The sequence below is a fragment of the Protopterus annectens genome, chromosome 11.part0, assembly GCF_019279795.1.
Source record: "Protopterus annectens isolate FY-2018-M chromosome 11.part0, PAN1.0, whole genome shotgun sequence".
Classification (NCBI taxonomy): Eukaryota; Metazoa; Chordata; order Ceratodontiformes; family Protopteridae; genus Protopterus; species Protopterus annectens.
In genome coordinates this window covers 63,557,694-63,576,500 of record NC_056745.1, presented here as the reverse complement: position 1 = coordinate 63,576,500, position 18,807 = coordinate 63,557,694, and positions in this window count along the sequence as shown.

Genomic DNA, 18,807 nt, shown 5'->3' with positions numbered 1-18,807 from the left:
AAGGCATCTCTGATCAGTGTTAGCAAAAAACTACGGGCACTCATAAAATTGTCTAAGGCCAGCTTCGAGAGAAAAATTGCACAGGACACTAAGGATAATCACAAGGCTTTCTTTAGTTATGTTAGGAACCTGGGTGTGAATTCCCAGATATGCTCAGAATTAGTCCAAAATGACAAAAATTACACCGAACCCACAGACATTGCCAACATCCTAGCTGACAGGTTCAGCGCAAACTTCTCCCCCCCCTCCCCACCAAAAGGGCAAATATCTATCCCAGCAGAGTGCTGCCCCCCTGACATCTCAGATGCTCAGGTAAGAGCCGCCCTCTCCAAAGCAAAAAACACAGCATCAATGAAACCAGACGGTGTCCTGGGCTGCATCCTACATGAACTCCAAGAAGAGCTAAACCCAAACATAAAACGACTGTTCAATCTCAGCCTTACCACAGGATATGTACCCAAAGAGTGGCATACAGCAACAGTGGTCCCTCTCCACAAAGGTGGTGCCTCAATGGATCCTGGAAACTATCACCCTATAAGCCTGACTAGCTTGGTCTGCAAAGCTATGGAAAGGATCATCATGGACCTCATAAAAAAAGATATTGGGGACCTACAGACACTGGATCCTACCCAGTTCGGCTTTGTTAAGGGCAGATCCTGCCTCTTAAACCTGGTTGATTTCTTTGAAACAGTCACCAAGGCTATTGACGAGGGGAAGGTGGTCCACACAGCCTAACTTGACCTCGCAAAAGCCTTCGATACAATACCCCACTCGGGCATTATAGATAAGCTCACCAGCTTAAATATAAACCCCTATGTCACTAGATGGGTTACAAACTGGCTCAAGGACAGAACCCACATGGTTAGAATTGCTGGAGCCATGTCAGACTACAAACCAGTTATAAGTGGCATCCCACAAGGCTCACTCCTGGGACCTCTCCTGTTCAGTATATATTTCTCAGAGGTACAGGCAAACACAGAAGGACTGTGGCTGACCAAGTTCACAGATGACTGCAAACTGGGCACTATAATCGACTCTCCAGCCGACACAAGCATCCTCCAAAAGGGCCTCATAGAAACAGACAACTGGTGCCAGAGCCATGGCCTCAAGCTAAACGCCAAAAAGTGTATAGTCATTCCCTTTGGCAAAAACAAAGTGCCCACAAATTTCCACATAGGTGGTAATCCATTAAGTACGGAAGAAGTAATTAAGGATCTGGGGACCCAAGTTGATAGCAATCTCTCATTTGATGACCACGTGGCCAAAGTGGTTAGAAAAACATTTTATGTAGCCCACCTAATCATGAAGGGATTCACATCTAGATCAGGGGAGGTCATCGTGCCTCTTTACCTATCCCTCATCAGGCCCATAATTGAGTAAAATGCCCCTTTTGGGATGTACCTTACCAGACATCTGCAGCAACTGGAAAGACCCTAAAAGTACCTCACCAAGAGGATCAAAGGGCTCAAACAGATGCCATATGCTGCCCAGTTAAAGAAACTCCAGCTCTACTCAGTGGCATACCGCCTGCTCAGAGGCGATCTGTGCCTGACGTATAAAGCCATGTCCAACCCGGAATTAATGGACATGCTGCACCTCAGAAAATCCAAATCCCATCGAGCTACGCGCTCGAGAGACTTGAACCTCAGCACTGAAATAAATAGGACATGCTGGAGGGACAGATTCATAACCCAGAGGCTCCCTTCACTCTGGAATAAAATCCCAGTCCAGGTTATGCAGAGTCCCTCATTGACACTCTTCAAGAGGAATCTTGATGAGTGGATGGGGGATCATAGGTTTACCCCGGGTATCACTTCTGTGTCACTGTTAGACAGAGGCACAGTATACTAACCTCGAAAAAGGGCATAGCAAAATTAATTTTAAAATGGGTGGCGAAAGCCAAACACACTCTGGCTAGGCTTATAAATGCCCTAGGGCAGATAGCCTAGTATGAACCTATGAACCTATGAACCTATAAAAATGGAAATAGGAGTGGGCCTAATATGGAGCCCTGAGGAACACCAAGTGTAATGGGGAGGTGTGTAGATAGATTATTATCCCATAGCACAGCCTGCTGTCTATTGTTTAAGTAAGATTTGAACCATTTTATGGCTAGAGGTTCAAGTGAAAGGGATTTCAGTATATTTAAAAGTAGCTGGTTATTAACCATATTGAAAGCTTTAGATAAATCAATAAAGACTGCAGATGAAAGAATATTGTTGTTTCGGTTTTTGTTAATGCAGTCTGTAAAGGATAGCAGGGCAGTGGTAGTACTGTGGAATGGTCTAAATCCATGTTGAGAGTTGGCAAGTAAGTTATTTTGGATTAGGTGGTGAAGTAGTTGCTTATGGATGCATTTCTCCATCATTTTTGCTAGAGGAGAGAGTAGGGCTATAGGACGATAGTTTGAAAAGTCATTAGAGTTCCCACCTTTATGTAGGAGGATGATGTCAGAGATTTTCCAGATAGATGGGATAGTTCCTTCACTTATGGTTCTGTTAATCAGAATGGAAATGAGATAGGCTATGGCTTTAGCTCCTTCTTGCAGATATTCTGCTGGTAGTTGGTCAGCGGAGGGGGTTGTAGGTTTTAGTTTTTGGAGAAGGGAGCAAATGAAGGAAGTAGAAACTGGTTGTAACTGAAATGATGGAAGTGGGCTAGTAGTAGAAGTAGGCAGATTTGTGGTACCTGGAGATAGTTGACTAGCAAGAGTTTGGATGGTGTCTGTGAAAAAAGAATTGACGGCATTGGCAGTTTGTGTGGGATTCTCAAGGTTAGAGCCTTGTGGGTTAGGTGTGATAGATTGACCTGGGTGTAGTAGTTTGTTAATGCTAGTCCAAAACTTTTATGGTTTCTTTTGGTAAGTTTGCTGTAGTGTAATAACTACTTTGGGATGCAGGACTCAAGTATTTATACACACACACACACACACACACACACACACACACACACACACACACACACACACACAGATACATTCATACACACACACATACACACCCACACACACAAACACACACAGACGCATGACCATCCATTTCATCAGTGACAGGCCGTTGTTTGTCTGTACACCAGAAGCATATCTGGCTCAACAAGTCCCCTGTGCTGGTACCACAAACTGGCACACTACCCACTCAGCTCTTCAGGAGGCACTTCATTGCAATTTGCAGTGATCAGCTTATTACAGTTAGCTCCACCCCCAGATCTTCCATTGAAGAGCATCCCAAGTTTGCAGTCAAATGGACCCAGATAATTGGGTGGGAGATGTAAGTGGAACAGTTTTTTTTTTCTTTTTTTTCTTTTATTGTTTAATTTTCTTTTTTTTTTCTTGTTTCTAATAAGGTTTATGTGGGCCACCCTGCCAGCACTAGGCCCTAGACAGCTGCCTAGGTTGCCTTGTGCTGGATCTGACTTTGCTGTCTGTTTTGTTTGCTTAACAAGTATCAGCAATACAACAGCTCAAACCTTAACTTTTTGTTCGGCATTTTCATCCTAAATGTTTTCAGTGCTGGTATTTTGTGTTGTACAAGCTTAGCACAGAGTACATGTCACATAATATGAGGGAGCACAGTGTAACTGTTTTTCCTTCTAACTTTATTCAGGATTATAGACTTGTTAATCACAACCACAGCTAGTTGTTTCTGCCAAAACATTTTGCAATTCATGGTAACATATAAGTCTGGGTAACTTAAACTATGACATGTATTTCTATTTTTATTGTTTAAATGTTATTTTCTTTCATGAACCTGTTATGAGTATATTGCTGTATGATGTTGTTTATAATATAATATAACCCATGTTTATGCATTTGCTCAATTAATGCGAAAGATATGGTGATATTCAGAAATAGTTAATGCACAGCATTAAAGAAATGTATGCGGAGAGGCAACACACCGGAAGGGAGTGATTTGGAGATAGATGAAGCATGATTAGCATATATAGCACAGTATTCATGACAAGCTAATGACTGCATAATGATATGCTAATGAATGCCCACCTCTAAATGAGACTCATCATGTATGCAAATCATGAAATCAAACATAGCAGAGTGATTCACGGATGCACATATACCTAGTGCTATTAGTTATGGTGCATATCCATTCCGAATGCCAGGATTCTTCTATGTACAGGAGCTTCAGTTACACTAATATGCTAAAAACAGCAACAGCTATAGCTGAGTAACTTATCTTAGAGGCGAGTTTTGGAACCAGTGCCTGTGATGTTCTCTGCCATTGCCCTTTGCTTTTCAAGTCAATCCATCAGCAGATAACATACCATCACATCCATGAGTAGGATATCGATGATCATTGCCATGTCAATAGGGACACCAAACAGTAGCTTGTAGACATGGATCCCCAACACATGGTATCAGCAGGAATGTGCTGACTGCCCATCCCTGGGGCATGAAAGTTTGTGTTGCATGAACCGTTCTTTCTGTGAGGATCTTTCAGTGTCCAGCAGGGAACATGCTAGAAATCATTAAGTATCAGCCTTATGGATGCCACACCATTTCTTTGACATGACGCTGCAACATGTAGAGGAACATATATTGTTTCTATGAAGAGTGCTGGATAGAACTTCCACCATGTGGGAATCTACAGCTTAGCCCATTTCTCAAAGTCTTTGGGGCTATTGACTGTATCTATCACATTGCCATCAAGACCCTACCTACTCCACAAATTTTCCAGTACATTGGCTGGAAAGGCTTCCAGTCCATCAACTGCTTAGTGGAGTGCAATGCACAAGGTGTCATGCACAGTGTTTATTTGCCATCTAGGAAGTTACCATAATTCCCATATCTGGCACGTGCAATCTCTAGTAGTGTTTCATGCTGGATATTTTTCTACAAGACTATCTAGCAAGGACGTGAACACATTGTTAGGTACATAGGCTAGACTATATGGTTCTCATTCAAGTAAAAGGCAGGCAACATGTAACAGTATTGACTTTGTGTGTTGCAAGTGGTGCTGGACATGGATTGAAACCATGGGTGATGACCTCTGTGTAAAACCCCAAGACCTTGGCAGAAATGGCTTGCAACACCATACATTCAGAGACATAGAACATAGCTGAATATGAGTGCTTGTGTGTGTCTGTGTGTGTGTGTGTGTGTGTGTGTGTGTGTGTGTGTGTGTGTGTGTGTGTGTGTGTGTGTGTGTGTGTGTGTGTCTCTGTGTGTGGACTTCTCAAGTGTCACTTGTCTCATGCATTCAAAAGAGACAATGAAGCAGTGTATGGGTTCAAGATATTTATTGTACACAAACATTGTCAGGAACTATAACTGGAACATATATGTTTAAGTTAACTGATTCACACATTACTTAAACACACTCGCATGTGCATCTCCATTCATGCCTGCACTCACTCTGGCTGACTGTACAAAAATAGCACTGTTCTTGCACATACTCAGTACTTTATATGGACGTGCTGTGTAGCTACAGTGGCTCAATAGGAACATTACATATAATGATCTAAATACTCCCTCTTTGATTTTCTTTGACATGCAATAGGAGAACAAGACAAAAAAAAAAAAAAAAAAATATATATATATACTAGATAACTTTTCAGTATTAATAACAATCAAACTCAAGTCCAAGTTGCTGTGTATTTTGGATTGGGTCTGGAAATTCTAGCCAATCTGGTTACATAAAAGCTTTGACTGGGTTTAGCAACAAGGACAGTCTCTGGGGAATTCTTTTCAATAGGAACTTCAGAGATAGCATCAGGATTATTTGAGGCAAATACACTGTCCTGCGAAATGGGAACAAGTGTAAGGTTGCTCTGAGAAACAGAGTCTTTGGCACAGGCAATCTGCTGTGTCACTGGTTCAGAAATTGGAAGGATATGTCTTTGGTTTCTTCTAAATTCCATTCCCTCTGATTGAACAATAAAAGATCTTGGTTTGTCACAAACATTTTTGATGATACCCACTCGGTTGTATCCTTTGGTTGTTTGCATTCTTATGATTTCCCCTTGTCTTAGTCATCTAAGAGGTTTGCTAGATTTATCATAGTATGACTTTTGTGACTGATGTTTCTTTACTTTATTGTTCTTTGCATTTGAAAGCAGTAGTTGTTTACTGATTGATAAGGTTGTTCTCGTCTGTCTAGACATTAATTTCTGAACAGGTGAACCAAGCAAGTTATCTTGGGGAATGTTTCTGAGATTGAGAAGGTTAAGGAAAACACCAATACCATCTCTCTCAGATTTCTCTAACAAACATTTCATTCTTTGGACTGCATGCTCAACTAATCCATTGGACTGTGGGTACTCAGGACTACTAGTAACATGGACAAAGACCCAAGTCTCAGAAAATTTCTTGAACTGCTGACTGGTAAACTGCATACCATTGTCAGGTATAACTTTGTGTGGACTACCATACACAGAAAAATGTCTCTTTGTAATGACGGTGTTGGACGATAGATTAAGAAGAAGGTCACTTTCAAACCAATTTGAGTAAGAATCTACTAACACTAAGTAATGTTGACCATTCCATTAAAAAATATCAGTAGCAACTCTCGACCATGGTAGTTCAGAAATCTGGATTAGCTGGACTGATTCTTTTTGTTGGTGCGATTTAGTACTATTACAAACTGAACATGTTAGAGTGTCCTTCTCTATATCTTTTGACATTGAAGGCCAAAATACTATGCCTCTTGCCCTTCTTTTGGTAGAATCAGTACCCAGGTGTCCATGATGTAAGATCTTGATATATTCCAGTTGTAACACTGCAGGAATAACTACTTTTGGACCTTTCATGATGATACCATCTTCCATTATGAGCTCATCTTGATAAGGAATATATTTCTGGGCATCAGGTGGTAGACTGGTTTGTCACACTGGCCATCCTTGAATGATAACATGTGTCAGCTTCTGAAGAACAAGGTCTAAAGATGTGTGTCTCCTACGTCCATCAAGCCGTGTTGAGGAAACATTTTTGACTTCCATGGCTTCCAAATCTGGTTTCTCATTAACTTTGTTATCAGGTCTGCAATAGTATTATCTATTATTATTTTATTGTTTTGTCTTAGTTTTTTTCACGTTGTCTTTGCACTACTTGTTTTTCTAGACCCTTGACATGTCTACTTGTTAGCGTTTAGGCATTTAGTTGGTGCAATAGTAATGTGGCAACTGTTTGTTTCAGACTTCAACAAACTTCAGTGTTTGTTTCAGACTTTAATTAACTTTAGTTTTGTTAACACTGTTGTCAGCAATGAAGCTTTTTATTTCTTTAATTATTGATTACATATCTTGCTAGAATAGGTAGGAGTTTGTTGCAGATATATGTAACATGCATTTTGCATTTTAAATCACAACTTGTTTACCACAGTGAGCAATGTCTCTTTAAGTTAATTGAGTGTAACTTGTGTGGCTTATAACGCCCACTTTTTTATTTAGTATTTAATGATGAAGTTTTTATGACATTTTTTACCTGAAGAAGTCCTGCTAGTGAGCAGGATGAAAAGCGCTTTATTTTTATTGTTGGTTTGCAGTTTGTGTGTACTTTCAGTACCTTGTGAGTGTTTGCTTCTGGATTAAACACTGTTGGTTTGCAGTTTGTGAGTACTTTCAGTACCTTGTGAGTGTTTGCTTTATTTTTATTGCTGGTTTGCAGTTTGTGTGTACTTTCAGTACCTTGTGAGTGTTTGCTTTATTTTTATTGCTGGTTTGCAGTTTGTGTGTACTTTCAGTACCTTGTGAGTGTTTGCTTTATTTTTATTGCTGGTTTGCAGTTTGTGTGTACTTTTCAGTACCTTGTGAGTGTTTGCTTCTGGATTAAACACTGTTGGTTTGCAGTTTGTGTGTATGTTTCAGTACCTTGAGAGTGTTTGCTTTATTTTTATCGTTGGTTTGCAGTTTGTGTGTACTTTTCAGTACCTTGTGAGCATTTGCTTCTGGATTAAACACCGTTGGTTTGCAGTTTGTGTGTACTTTCAGTACCTTGTGAGTGTTTGCTTCTGGATTAAACACCATTGGTTTGCAGTTTGTGTGTACTTTCAGTACCTTGTGAGTGTTTGCTTCTGGATTAAACACCGTTGGTTTGTAGTTTGTGTGTACTTTCAGTACCTTGTGAGTGTTTGCTTCTGGATTAAACACCGTTGGTTTGTAGTTTGTGTATACTTTCAGTACCTTGTGAGTGTTTGCTTCTGGATTAAACACCGTTGGTTTGCAGTTTGTGTGTACTTTCAGTACCTTGTGAGTGTTTGCTTCTGGATTAAACACCGTTGGTTTGTAGTTTGTGTGTACTTTCAGTACCTTGTGAGTGTTTGCTTCTGGATTAAACACCGTTGGTTTGCAGTTTGTGTGTACTTTCAGTACCTTGTGAGTGTTTGCTTCTGGATTAAACACCGTTGGTTTGCAGTTTGTGTGTACTTTCAGTACCTTGTGAGTGTTTGCTTCTGGATTAAACACCGTTGGTTTGCAGTTTGTGTGTACTTTCAGTACCTTGTGAGTGTTTGCTTCTGGATTAAACACCATTGGTTTGCAGTTTGTGTGTACTTTAGCTTGTAGTGTTGCTTCTGGATTAAACACCGTTGGTTTTGTTTGTGTGTACTTTCAGTACCTTGTGAGTGTTTGCTTCTGGATTAAACACCATTGGTTTGCAGTTTGTGTGTACTTTCAGTACCTTGTGAGTGTTTGCTTCTGGATTAAACACCGTTGGTTTGCAGTTTGTGTGTACTTTCAGTACCTTGTGAGTGTTGCTTCTGGATTAAACACCGTTGGTTTGCAGTTTGTGTGTACTTTCAGTACCTTGTGAGTGTTTGCTTCTGGATTAAACACCGTTGGTTTGCAGTTTGTGTGTACTTTCAGTACCTTGTGAGTGTTTGCTTCTGGATTAAACACCGTTGGTTTGCAGTTTGTGTGTACTTTCAGTACCTTGTGAGTGTTGCTTCTGGATTAAACACCGTTGGTTTGCAGTTTGTGTGTACTTTCAGTACCTTGTGAGTGTTTGCTTCTGGATTAAACACCGTTGGTTTGCAGTTTGTGTGTACTTTCAGTACCTTGTGAGTGTTTGCTTCTGGATTAAACACCGTTGGTTTGCAGTTTGTGTACTTTCAGTACCTTGTGAGTGTTGCTTCTGGATTAAACACCGTTGGTTTGCAGTTTGTGTGTACTTTCAGTACCTTGTGAGTGTTTGCTTCTGGATTAAACACCGTTGGTTTGCAGTTTGTGTGTACTTTCAGTACCTTGTGAGTGTTTGCTTCTGGATTAAACACCGTTGGTTTGCAGTTTGTGTGTACTTTCAGTACCTTGTGAGTGTTTGCTTCTGGATTAAACACCGTTGGTTTGCAGTTTGTGTGTACTTTCAGTACCTTGTGAGTGTTTGCTTCTGGATTAAACACCGTTGGTTTGCAGTTTGTGTACTTTCAGTACCTTGTGAGTGTTTGCTTCTGGATTAAACACCGTTGGTTTGCAGTTTGTGTGTACTTTCAGTACCTTGTGAGTGTTTGCTTCTGGATTAAACACCGTTGGTTTGCTTACTCCTTTCATTGCCTTCTTCATCAGTCTCTGTTTGAACAGGTATGCCATAAATATAATCACTGAACTTTGACCATGCAAACACTACTGCCAAGAGCTCTTTTTCAATTTGCACATGCTGCATCTCAGTTTGGGTTAAAGTTCTGACTGCATAAACTACTGGTATTGGGTTAAAGTTCTGACTGCATAAACTACTGGTATTGGGTTAAAGTTCTGACTGCATAAACTACTGGTATTGGGTTAAAGTTCTGACTGCATACACTACTGGTATTGGGTTAAAGTTCTGACTGCATACACTACTGGTATTGGGTTAAAGTTCTGACTGCATAAACTACTGGTATTGGGTTAAAGTTCTGACTGCACAAACTACTGGTATTGGGTTAAAGTTCTGACTGCATAAACTACTGGTATTGGGTTAAAGTTCTGACTGCATACACTACTGATACTGGGTTAAAGTTCTGACTGCATACACTACTGGTATTGGGTTAAAGTTCTGACTGCATAAACTACTGGTATTGGGTTAAAGTTCTGACTGCATACACTACTGGTATTGGGTTAAAGTTCTGACTGCATACACTACTGGTATTGGGTTAAAGTTCTGACTGCATAAACTACTGGTATTGGGTTAAAGTTCTGACTGCATACACTACTGGTATTGGGTTAAAGTTCTGACTGCATACACTACTGGTATTGGGTTAAAGTTCTGACTGCATACACTACTGGTATGCCTTCCTGAAGACATGCTGCACCAAGACCATACTTTGAAGCATCACGTGAAAGAGTTACAGGTTTGCAAACATCATAATATCTCAAAGTGGGTAGACAAGCAATTTTTTGTTTCAAAACTTCAAATGCTCTTTGGTGTTCTAACCAGAACCAGTTTGTATTTTTGCGTGTCAACTCATGTATGAGTGCTGAAAGTTCACTTAGGTCTGGGATGAACTTTCTTAAATAGCTGACCATACCAAGAAAACGTTGCAAAGATGTGACATTTTCTGGAAATGGTATCTCAAGAATTGCTGCTTGCTTAGACAGATCTGGTTGTAAGCCAGACTACTAAACAAATGATCCACAGTAACTTCCCTCAACTTGAATTTACATTTCTGAGGGTTCAGTTTAAAATTGACTTCACATGCACGATCTAGAACTTTCCTGAGGTTTCTATCATGTTTATTTTCAGTATTGCCCCCTACAATAATGTCGACTATAAGGATAGCACATTGATAACCTAAAAAAATTTGTTCCATCGCATGTTGAAATACTTCTCTGGCAGAATTTATCCCAAATGGCATTCTCAACAATCTGTACCCTCCAAATGGAGTACTGAAAGTAGTTAAAAATGAAGATTTGTGATCCAACGAAATCTGTCAAAATGAACTTTTTGCATCTAAGACTGAAAAAATATCTGCATTTGGCATGAGAGCTGCTACTTCTTCTGCTGTGTGGATCACATGATGAGGACATTTAAACGCTTTGTTTAAACCCCTCAGATTAATACATATTCAAATATCATCTGAGCTTTTCTTATGAGCTATGACCATAGGGGATACCCATTCAGCTGGTTCTTTTACTGGAGTTATTATACCTGAATTCACCATTTTGTCTAGTGCTGTTTTAACTTTACTCTGCCTTGCTACTAGAATCTTTCTTGCTGGTTGGACAACTGGGCTTACTTCATGGTATAACCTCATGGAATACGTGACTGGTAGCTTGCCAATCTTGTCTTTGAAAATATTGACATATTCACAAAAAATATTCTGTGTAAAACTATTGTGGTTGTTCACACTTATAATATAGTGGACTTCCTTATTGAATGAAATAAGTCCCGAACTCAAACTGTGTTTGAGGGCTAACAATGACTTCACACATCTTTTGACTACATAAAACTGCAAGTCATAGCTGTTCCCAGCAGAATGGCATGTAAGAACTATTGCGCCATCAGTTTGAATCTCTTCATCACCATAAGCAACAAGTTTTGCACACTTTGCTGAATCAAGTTTTTCACCAGCTTTTACTTTAGCAAATATTTGTGCTGATATAACATTGGACTTGGAACCAGTACCTACTTTAAGCTCTATAGGTTTTCCATTTATCCAAACAGTACAAAATATTTTGCCCTTTGCTACCAGATTACCTGTTGGCTGATAGTTTTCTGTATTAACTGTTTCATTGATCACAGAGACCATCAACATAACAACATAAAAATTTGCTCATGGCTTTCTACCCGATCTACTTGCTTCTTTAGATGATCTCTTTAATTAAAATATGTGCCAATTTAGACTTACAATGCCTTTCAAAATGATTCCACTTTTTACATTTGTGACATTGCTGACCAAAAGCTAAGCTGTTTAGGTTCATGGCTACCTCCACAATTACAACCGTTGACAGTAAGATTACTTGCAGCTGTCCCATTCAGTTTATGGTTAAAATTGGGTACTGCCATATTCTTTGGCTTATATCTCTTATTCATCTTAGCTTTGTTCTCACACTATCAACATTCACATTAGTAGACATTGTATGCATGACCTGTGGTAGTGGTGCTGCGTTAGCATTGTTGCCTCACAGCAAGACGTTGTCACGTTCGATTCTCAGCTAGATCGTCTTCTGTGTGGAGGCATGCGTGAATGGGCGTGCCTTCGTTGAAGGTTGTGTGTCGGGGTTGGTAACTCGGCACGTAAAAATCCACTCCAAACATTAGCAGACCGGAGTTCTGCTGTGGCGTCCCCTAACCGGGATAAGCCGAAAGACACAACAACAAGACATTGTATGCATGCTTTTCTCATTTGTAAGCATGTTCTTGTTTTTTTATGTAAGCTTGCATATTTGACAAATCTCTATGGCTTTCCTCAATGTTAAATCACTATCTTGAAGCAAAATCTTTTTCACTGCATCATTATTAACACCACACACAAGTCTGTCCTTTATCAACCCATCTCACAAATCACCAAATCTGCATGTTTTCACTTTGTTCTGCTATAGTTTCACCTGGCTTTGGTTTTCTAGTGTAAAACATGTTCCTTACCATCGTAATATTAATTTGATGGTTACACATTTCTCTAAGTTTACATTTTAAGCACTCAGGGTCTTCCCACATTTCAGCCTGTATCACAATATGGTGGTTTTCCCCCTCCTCCGTATACACGGCAGATGCATACACAAATGAGCATTCATTCTCAATGGCTTCCGAGCCTGCTGAATTAAGGGCTATGAACATCTATGTACATGTGTCTTTATCAGAAAAAGCAGCCTGTATGAAAATATCATATTCTTGTTCAAACACTCTCCAATTTTCAGCAATATTGTCATCAAACACCAGCGGTTCAAGTCTGCGAAATCCCTCTGCCATATCAACAAAGTATGTTTAAACAAAAGCATAGACCAGGTACTTGTAATTATGCTCAAATGCACAACAATCTCTTTGAAAAGGATTCACTTTGACACTGCAAACACTGTGATATTCCAGAAACTTGGATACTTCAAATAACTTTAGTTAATACAAAAAAGTAGTACATTGTGAAAAAATGTGGTCGTTTTAGCCCTTTTGTACATCTTAAAAATTTCTGAAGTTATTTCAAACAACACTTTTGTTTTTATTTTGAATACTTTTATCAGTATGCTGCAATTTCAGACATTTTGTTTATCTCTGTAATTATTTTGAATGTTTTGAATGCTTTGCCTCTTATTTGGTAACTGAAAAATAATTTAAACAAATTTAAGTACCTTTGAATAACCGCTGACCTGTTTGCCAGTTCACTTCGGTATATTTCTCCACTTCTAACTGTGTGCCCCATTGCTTGTGTGTTGCTTCAACTTTGCATGCCATTCTGTCACCTTGTCATTTTAGACATGCCAATTATGACTCCATGTCGCTTGTCTCATTCATTCAAAATAGACGATGAAGCAGTGTATGGGTTCAGGATATTTATTGTACATAAACATTGTCAGGAACTGGAACTGGAACATGTATTTAAGTTAACTGATTCACACATTACTTAAACACACTCGCATGTGCATCTCCATTCATGCCTGCATCCACTCTGGCTGACTGCACAAAATGGCACTGTCCTCAGACGTGCTCAGTTCTTATATGCATGTGCTATCTAGCTTCAGTGGCTCAACAGGAACATTACACATAATGATCTACATCAAGAGATGTTTTTAATGCTTGCATATATCTGGTGACATACTGCAGTATGCAGCTGATACCTACAATGAAACATATGTGATGTGCCCCATGTTGTACCATATAGTAACTTGCAAGCAAACACAACACAGGAACATCAGAGTACTGCCTGAGTGACCTGTTGCAATGTCAGATAAGATGTTAGGTGCAGAGTCATTAGAGGAACTGGCCACAGTGCATATAATGCAAGGCAGAGAAAGTCGCAATATATTGTGGTATTTCAAAAATCTACTGCACCTGGCCCACAGCTATGGATCAATAAACAGACTCCTTCTATTCTGGTAAAAGTAATAGAAAATTGAAGGATTGTATATGTGAACATTTGTCTGATACACAGACATGTCAAAACAAATGATTTGTATAAGCATATATTACAGGATAGTAGTTCACAGAGTTTTAAGTTTAGTGTTTTAGAATTAGTATCTGTTATTAAAAGAATGATGAATTTTTGCAGACAGGGAGAAAATAATATAATTGGATTTGAAGGTTTTAAGCTGGCTGGCCACCAGGATTGAATGGAGCATGCAGTTTAAAACCTGTTTTACAATTTAGATCCATTAAATAGATGTTTTAGTGTTCAAGTTACATCTTTAAAAACTTTTTATGCCATCTCTTTAAGAGTTTTAGCTGTATTGTGTGATGCTTAGAGTGAATGTATTTAAAAGTTGCTGCTCTCATACTCAAACTTTTTAACATATTTGAGGGAGAACTGTTGTGTGAAAGCTTAATTTACCAAATAAATCTTTTGTTTATGGTGTCCTTGAGCTATGAGTTGTTTTGCTGCCCCAATAAACAGACAACACATAGCAAAACTGGTGCATGCAGTACCACACATGGAGCATGCAGTATCACACATAGAGCATGCAGTATCACACATGAAGCATGCAGTACCACACACAGAGCATGCAGTATCACACATGGAGCATGCAGTACCACACACAGAGCATGCAGTACCACTAATGGAGCATGCAGTATCACACACAGAGCATGAAGTACCACTTATGGAGCATGCAGTACCACACACAGAGCATGCAGTATCACACATGGAGCATGCAGTACCACACACGGAGCATAAAGTATCACACACAGAGCATGCAGTACCACTTATGGAGCATGCAGTATCACACACAGATCATGCAGTACCACACACAAAGCATGCAGTACCATACACAGAGCATGCAGTACAACACACAGATCATGCAGTATCACACATGGAGCATGCAGTACCATTCATGGAACATGCACTATCACATATGGAGTATGCAGTATCACACACGGAGCATGTAGTACCACACATGGAGCATGCAGTACCACACACAGAGCATGCAGTATCACACATGAAGCATGCAGTACCATACACGGAGCATGCAGTACCACACACACACAGAGCATGCAGTACCACACATGGAACATGCAGTATCTCACACACACACAGCATGCAGTACCATACATGGAGCATGCAGTACCACTCATAGACCATGCACTATCACACACGGAATATGCAGTATCACACACGAAGCATGTAGTACCACATGCAGTACCACACACAGAGCATGCAGTATCACACACGAAGCATGCAGTACCATACATGGAGCATGCAGTACCACACACACAGAGCATGCAGTATCACACACGGAGCATGCAGTACCACTCATGGACCGTGCACTATCACACATGGAGTATGCAGTATCACACATGGAGCATGTAGTACCACACATGGAGCATGCAGTACCACACACAGAGCATGCAGTATCACACACGAAGCATGCAGTACCATACATGGAGCATGCAGTACCACACACACAGAGCATGCACTATCACACATGGAGCATGCTGTATCACACATGGAGCATGCAGTATCACACACGGAGCATGCAGTATCATACATGGAGCATGCAGTATCACTCACAGAGCATGCAGTATCACACATGGAGCATGCAGTATCACTCACAGAGCATGCACTATCACACATGGAGCATGCAGTATCACTCACAGAGCATGCACTATCACACATGGAGTATGCAGTATCACACATGGAGTATGTAGTACCACACATGGAGCATGCAGTACCACACACAGAGCATGCAGTATCACACACGAAGCATGCAGTACCATACATGGAGCATGCAGTACTACACACACAGAGCATGCACTATCACACATGGAGCATGCAGTATCACACACGGAGCATGCAGTATCACACATGGAGCATGCAGTATCACTCACAGAGCATGCAGTATCACACATGGAGCATGCAGTATCACTCACAGAGCATGCAGTATCACTCACAGAGCATGCACTATCACACATGGAGCATGCAGTGTATAGACTAGTCATGTTGTACATTCAGCATTATCTGACCAACATGTGCTAGAGGGTGGGCAGGGCACAGTGACAGGAATGACAACATATGGGTAAGGGTCATGAGAGGTGGATGTGGAATTTAAGTAACAGGAGTTTGGGACAGTCAAGGAACACATCGTCCAGTCATAAAGTGTAGTGAAAATTAAATGTGTGCTGTATGACCCTACAATTGCAGAGCTTAATATAGTTTACAGTAGGGCTAGTGTACAACTTTGGCAGTGGGTAAAGGAATATTAACATGTTGTAACATGTTCATGACCACATATAAATATGGCACACTATGCTAACCAGTGAGGAGAGGGGGGTAATGTGATGCACCCCAAGGGTGGAACTTGAGGAGTGTCATCAGCCACAACCATAAGAACAGTTACCAGGAGTTACTGTGATGTGGTCTCAGAAATGGTGTTGACGGGCACAGGAAAATAATTTTCTTGGGTGGCGAAAGCCAGGGTACATTTTTGGCTAGGCTTATATAGGCCCTAGGGCCAATTGCCTAGTACCTACCTATGAACCTATGAACGTATGAACCACAATACAGCTACCACCCTCTCATGATTTACTCATAAAGTAGCCAAGGATAGAGATGACAACCAACTTAAGCCTTTGACACTGACTCTCACCTTATTCTTATATCTAAACTTGCTAACCTGAATCTCTCTGATCCCTCCCTTGGCTGGTTCACTAGTTACCTCTCCAATAGGCAGTAATCTATGAGATGGCTGTCTTCCTGCTCCCCCTCCCTTATTGTACCCCAAGGCGCCATTCTGGGTCCCCTCCTGTTTAACATTTTCACAAATGAACTTCGCACATCTTGCAAGGAATCCCCTCTAATACAATATGCCAATGATTGCACTCTCTCATTTCCATTTCCAACAATATCTCACAACTCCATGCTCAGACCCAACACTCCTTTCTATTTTTTGAAAAGTGGCTGTTTGATAATCAACTCATCTTAAACCCCCAAAAAACTAAAACTCCTGCTTTTTCTCCCTTGTTCTCTGTCTCAGCATAAATCAGCCTTTGTCATCACATCCTCCGATAAGACCATCATACAGTCTGAACCCCACACTAAGCTGCTAGGTACTATCATCAACGATTAACTAAAATTTAACTTACATATCTTGTAAAGCACAAAAGAAAACACCAAAAACTTGGTCTGCTATACCGTAATAGAAAATGTCTAACTTCTAATGATAGACTCTCCCTGGCTCAGGCTCTCCTCCTCCCCTCCGTTCTCTATGCTGCTCTAGTCCTAACTAGCATACAGGCTACAACCTTGTCCAAACTCCAACAAACTTACCACAAAGTAGCTAGATTTGCACCAACTCTCCTCACAGCTCTCACCACTGCCTTGCTCACAACTCTCTCCAATGACTGGAATTCCCTCAACAACTCCTACTATCACAGTTACAAATCACATGCTCTATATTATACACACCATCTACCTGCCCTGGTAACTTCTTACACCCCAACCAGCATCTCCTAGGTATTTACCAACCTAACAAAACTGTTGGCAAGCTACTTTACAAACGCACTGTAGCCCAAGCTCGGAATAAACTCCCTGCACACATAAGATCCATTCCCTACCCTAAACACTTTAAAAAGGAACTTACACTTCACCTACTTAACACCAAGTCTTCCCCTGTCAGGCCCTACCTAATCCACTACACTACTGTATGTTTTCACTCCTACTATACAGCCATCTTACGTAACACCTCTTAATCTTCTCCCTTTACTTTTGTTCTTACTATAAAAATACACCCGTAAGCTTTACTTCTACACCACATGTACATACTGTATGTATATATTGTTTGCTCATCTATAAATTATTTATTTATTTATTATTTCATCTGTGGAATTTTTTTTGCTCTCTTTAAAAATTAAATTGCTGTGTACAATTTCAGTGTTAAAAAAAATTATTTCTTTTATCATGTGTACGTACTATACTTCTCCGCATTTTCGAGCTTATGTATTATAACTCTCTATATTGGAGCTTGTAACTTATGTACTGTAATTGTTTGTACTGGAGCTTTTCCCTTTCGGTCTCCACTGAAAATGGGCTTCTAGCTCAGATGGACTAACCCTGTCAACAAATGTCAAATAAATAAAAAAATACATTTCCCTTACATCATAAGCATGTGTTTATGTTAAGAGACAATACAGCTGGTGGATGCCATCTGTGATAGTGACTCTTGTCTACAGTGGGTGGAGCTTGCACTTAGAGGATGCCTGGCATGAAACACTGGTGATAAAAGAAGACTAGCATGCCCCTCCAGTGTCACCTCCTATGTGTGTGTGTGTGGGGGGGTGTCTGCAAACCCTCCCATGTTCGTAGTTATAATTAACTACTTGATCATCTGATTGCTGAGCTATTCCTGTGTTACACCCATTTTTGTTCCTCTTCATTTCCATGTACAGTTTAGCCATTTCTGATATCTACGAATTATTTTTTCACCTAATAATTGTTAAATATGTCAATCATTAATAAGACATAGAAAAATAAATAGTTTAAGTAGACAAAGGATTACAAAAAAAGCAAATCATATTGGACATCAGTGTCTACATCGGTATCAGCTGTATTTTTGGTTACTAATCCAGCAAAAGTAAGCTACTTACTAACAGAATAGACTACTGCACTAAGATAAATATGCAAAAACGTAGAATTAACCTATTCTGTAAAAGAGTAACACATCTTATATTGCATACTGGACAAAGCAAAGTGTTGGAATATAAGGACTTGGTTGCAATTGTTCAGAGAAGTTGTTTTGTTATGAAGCAAT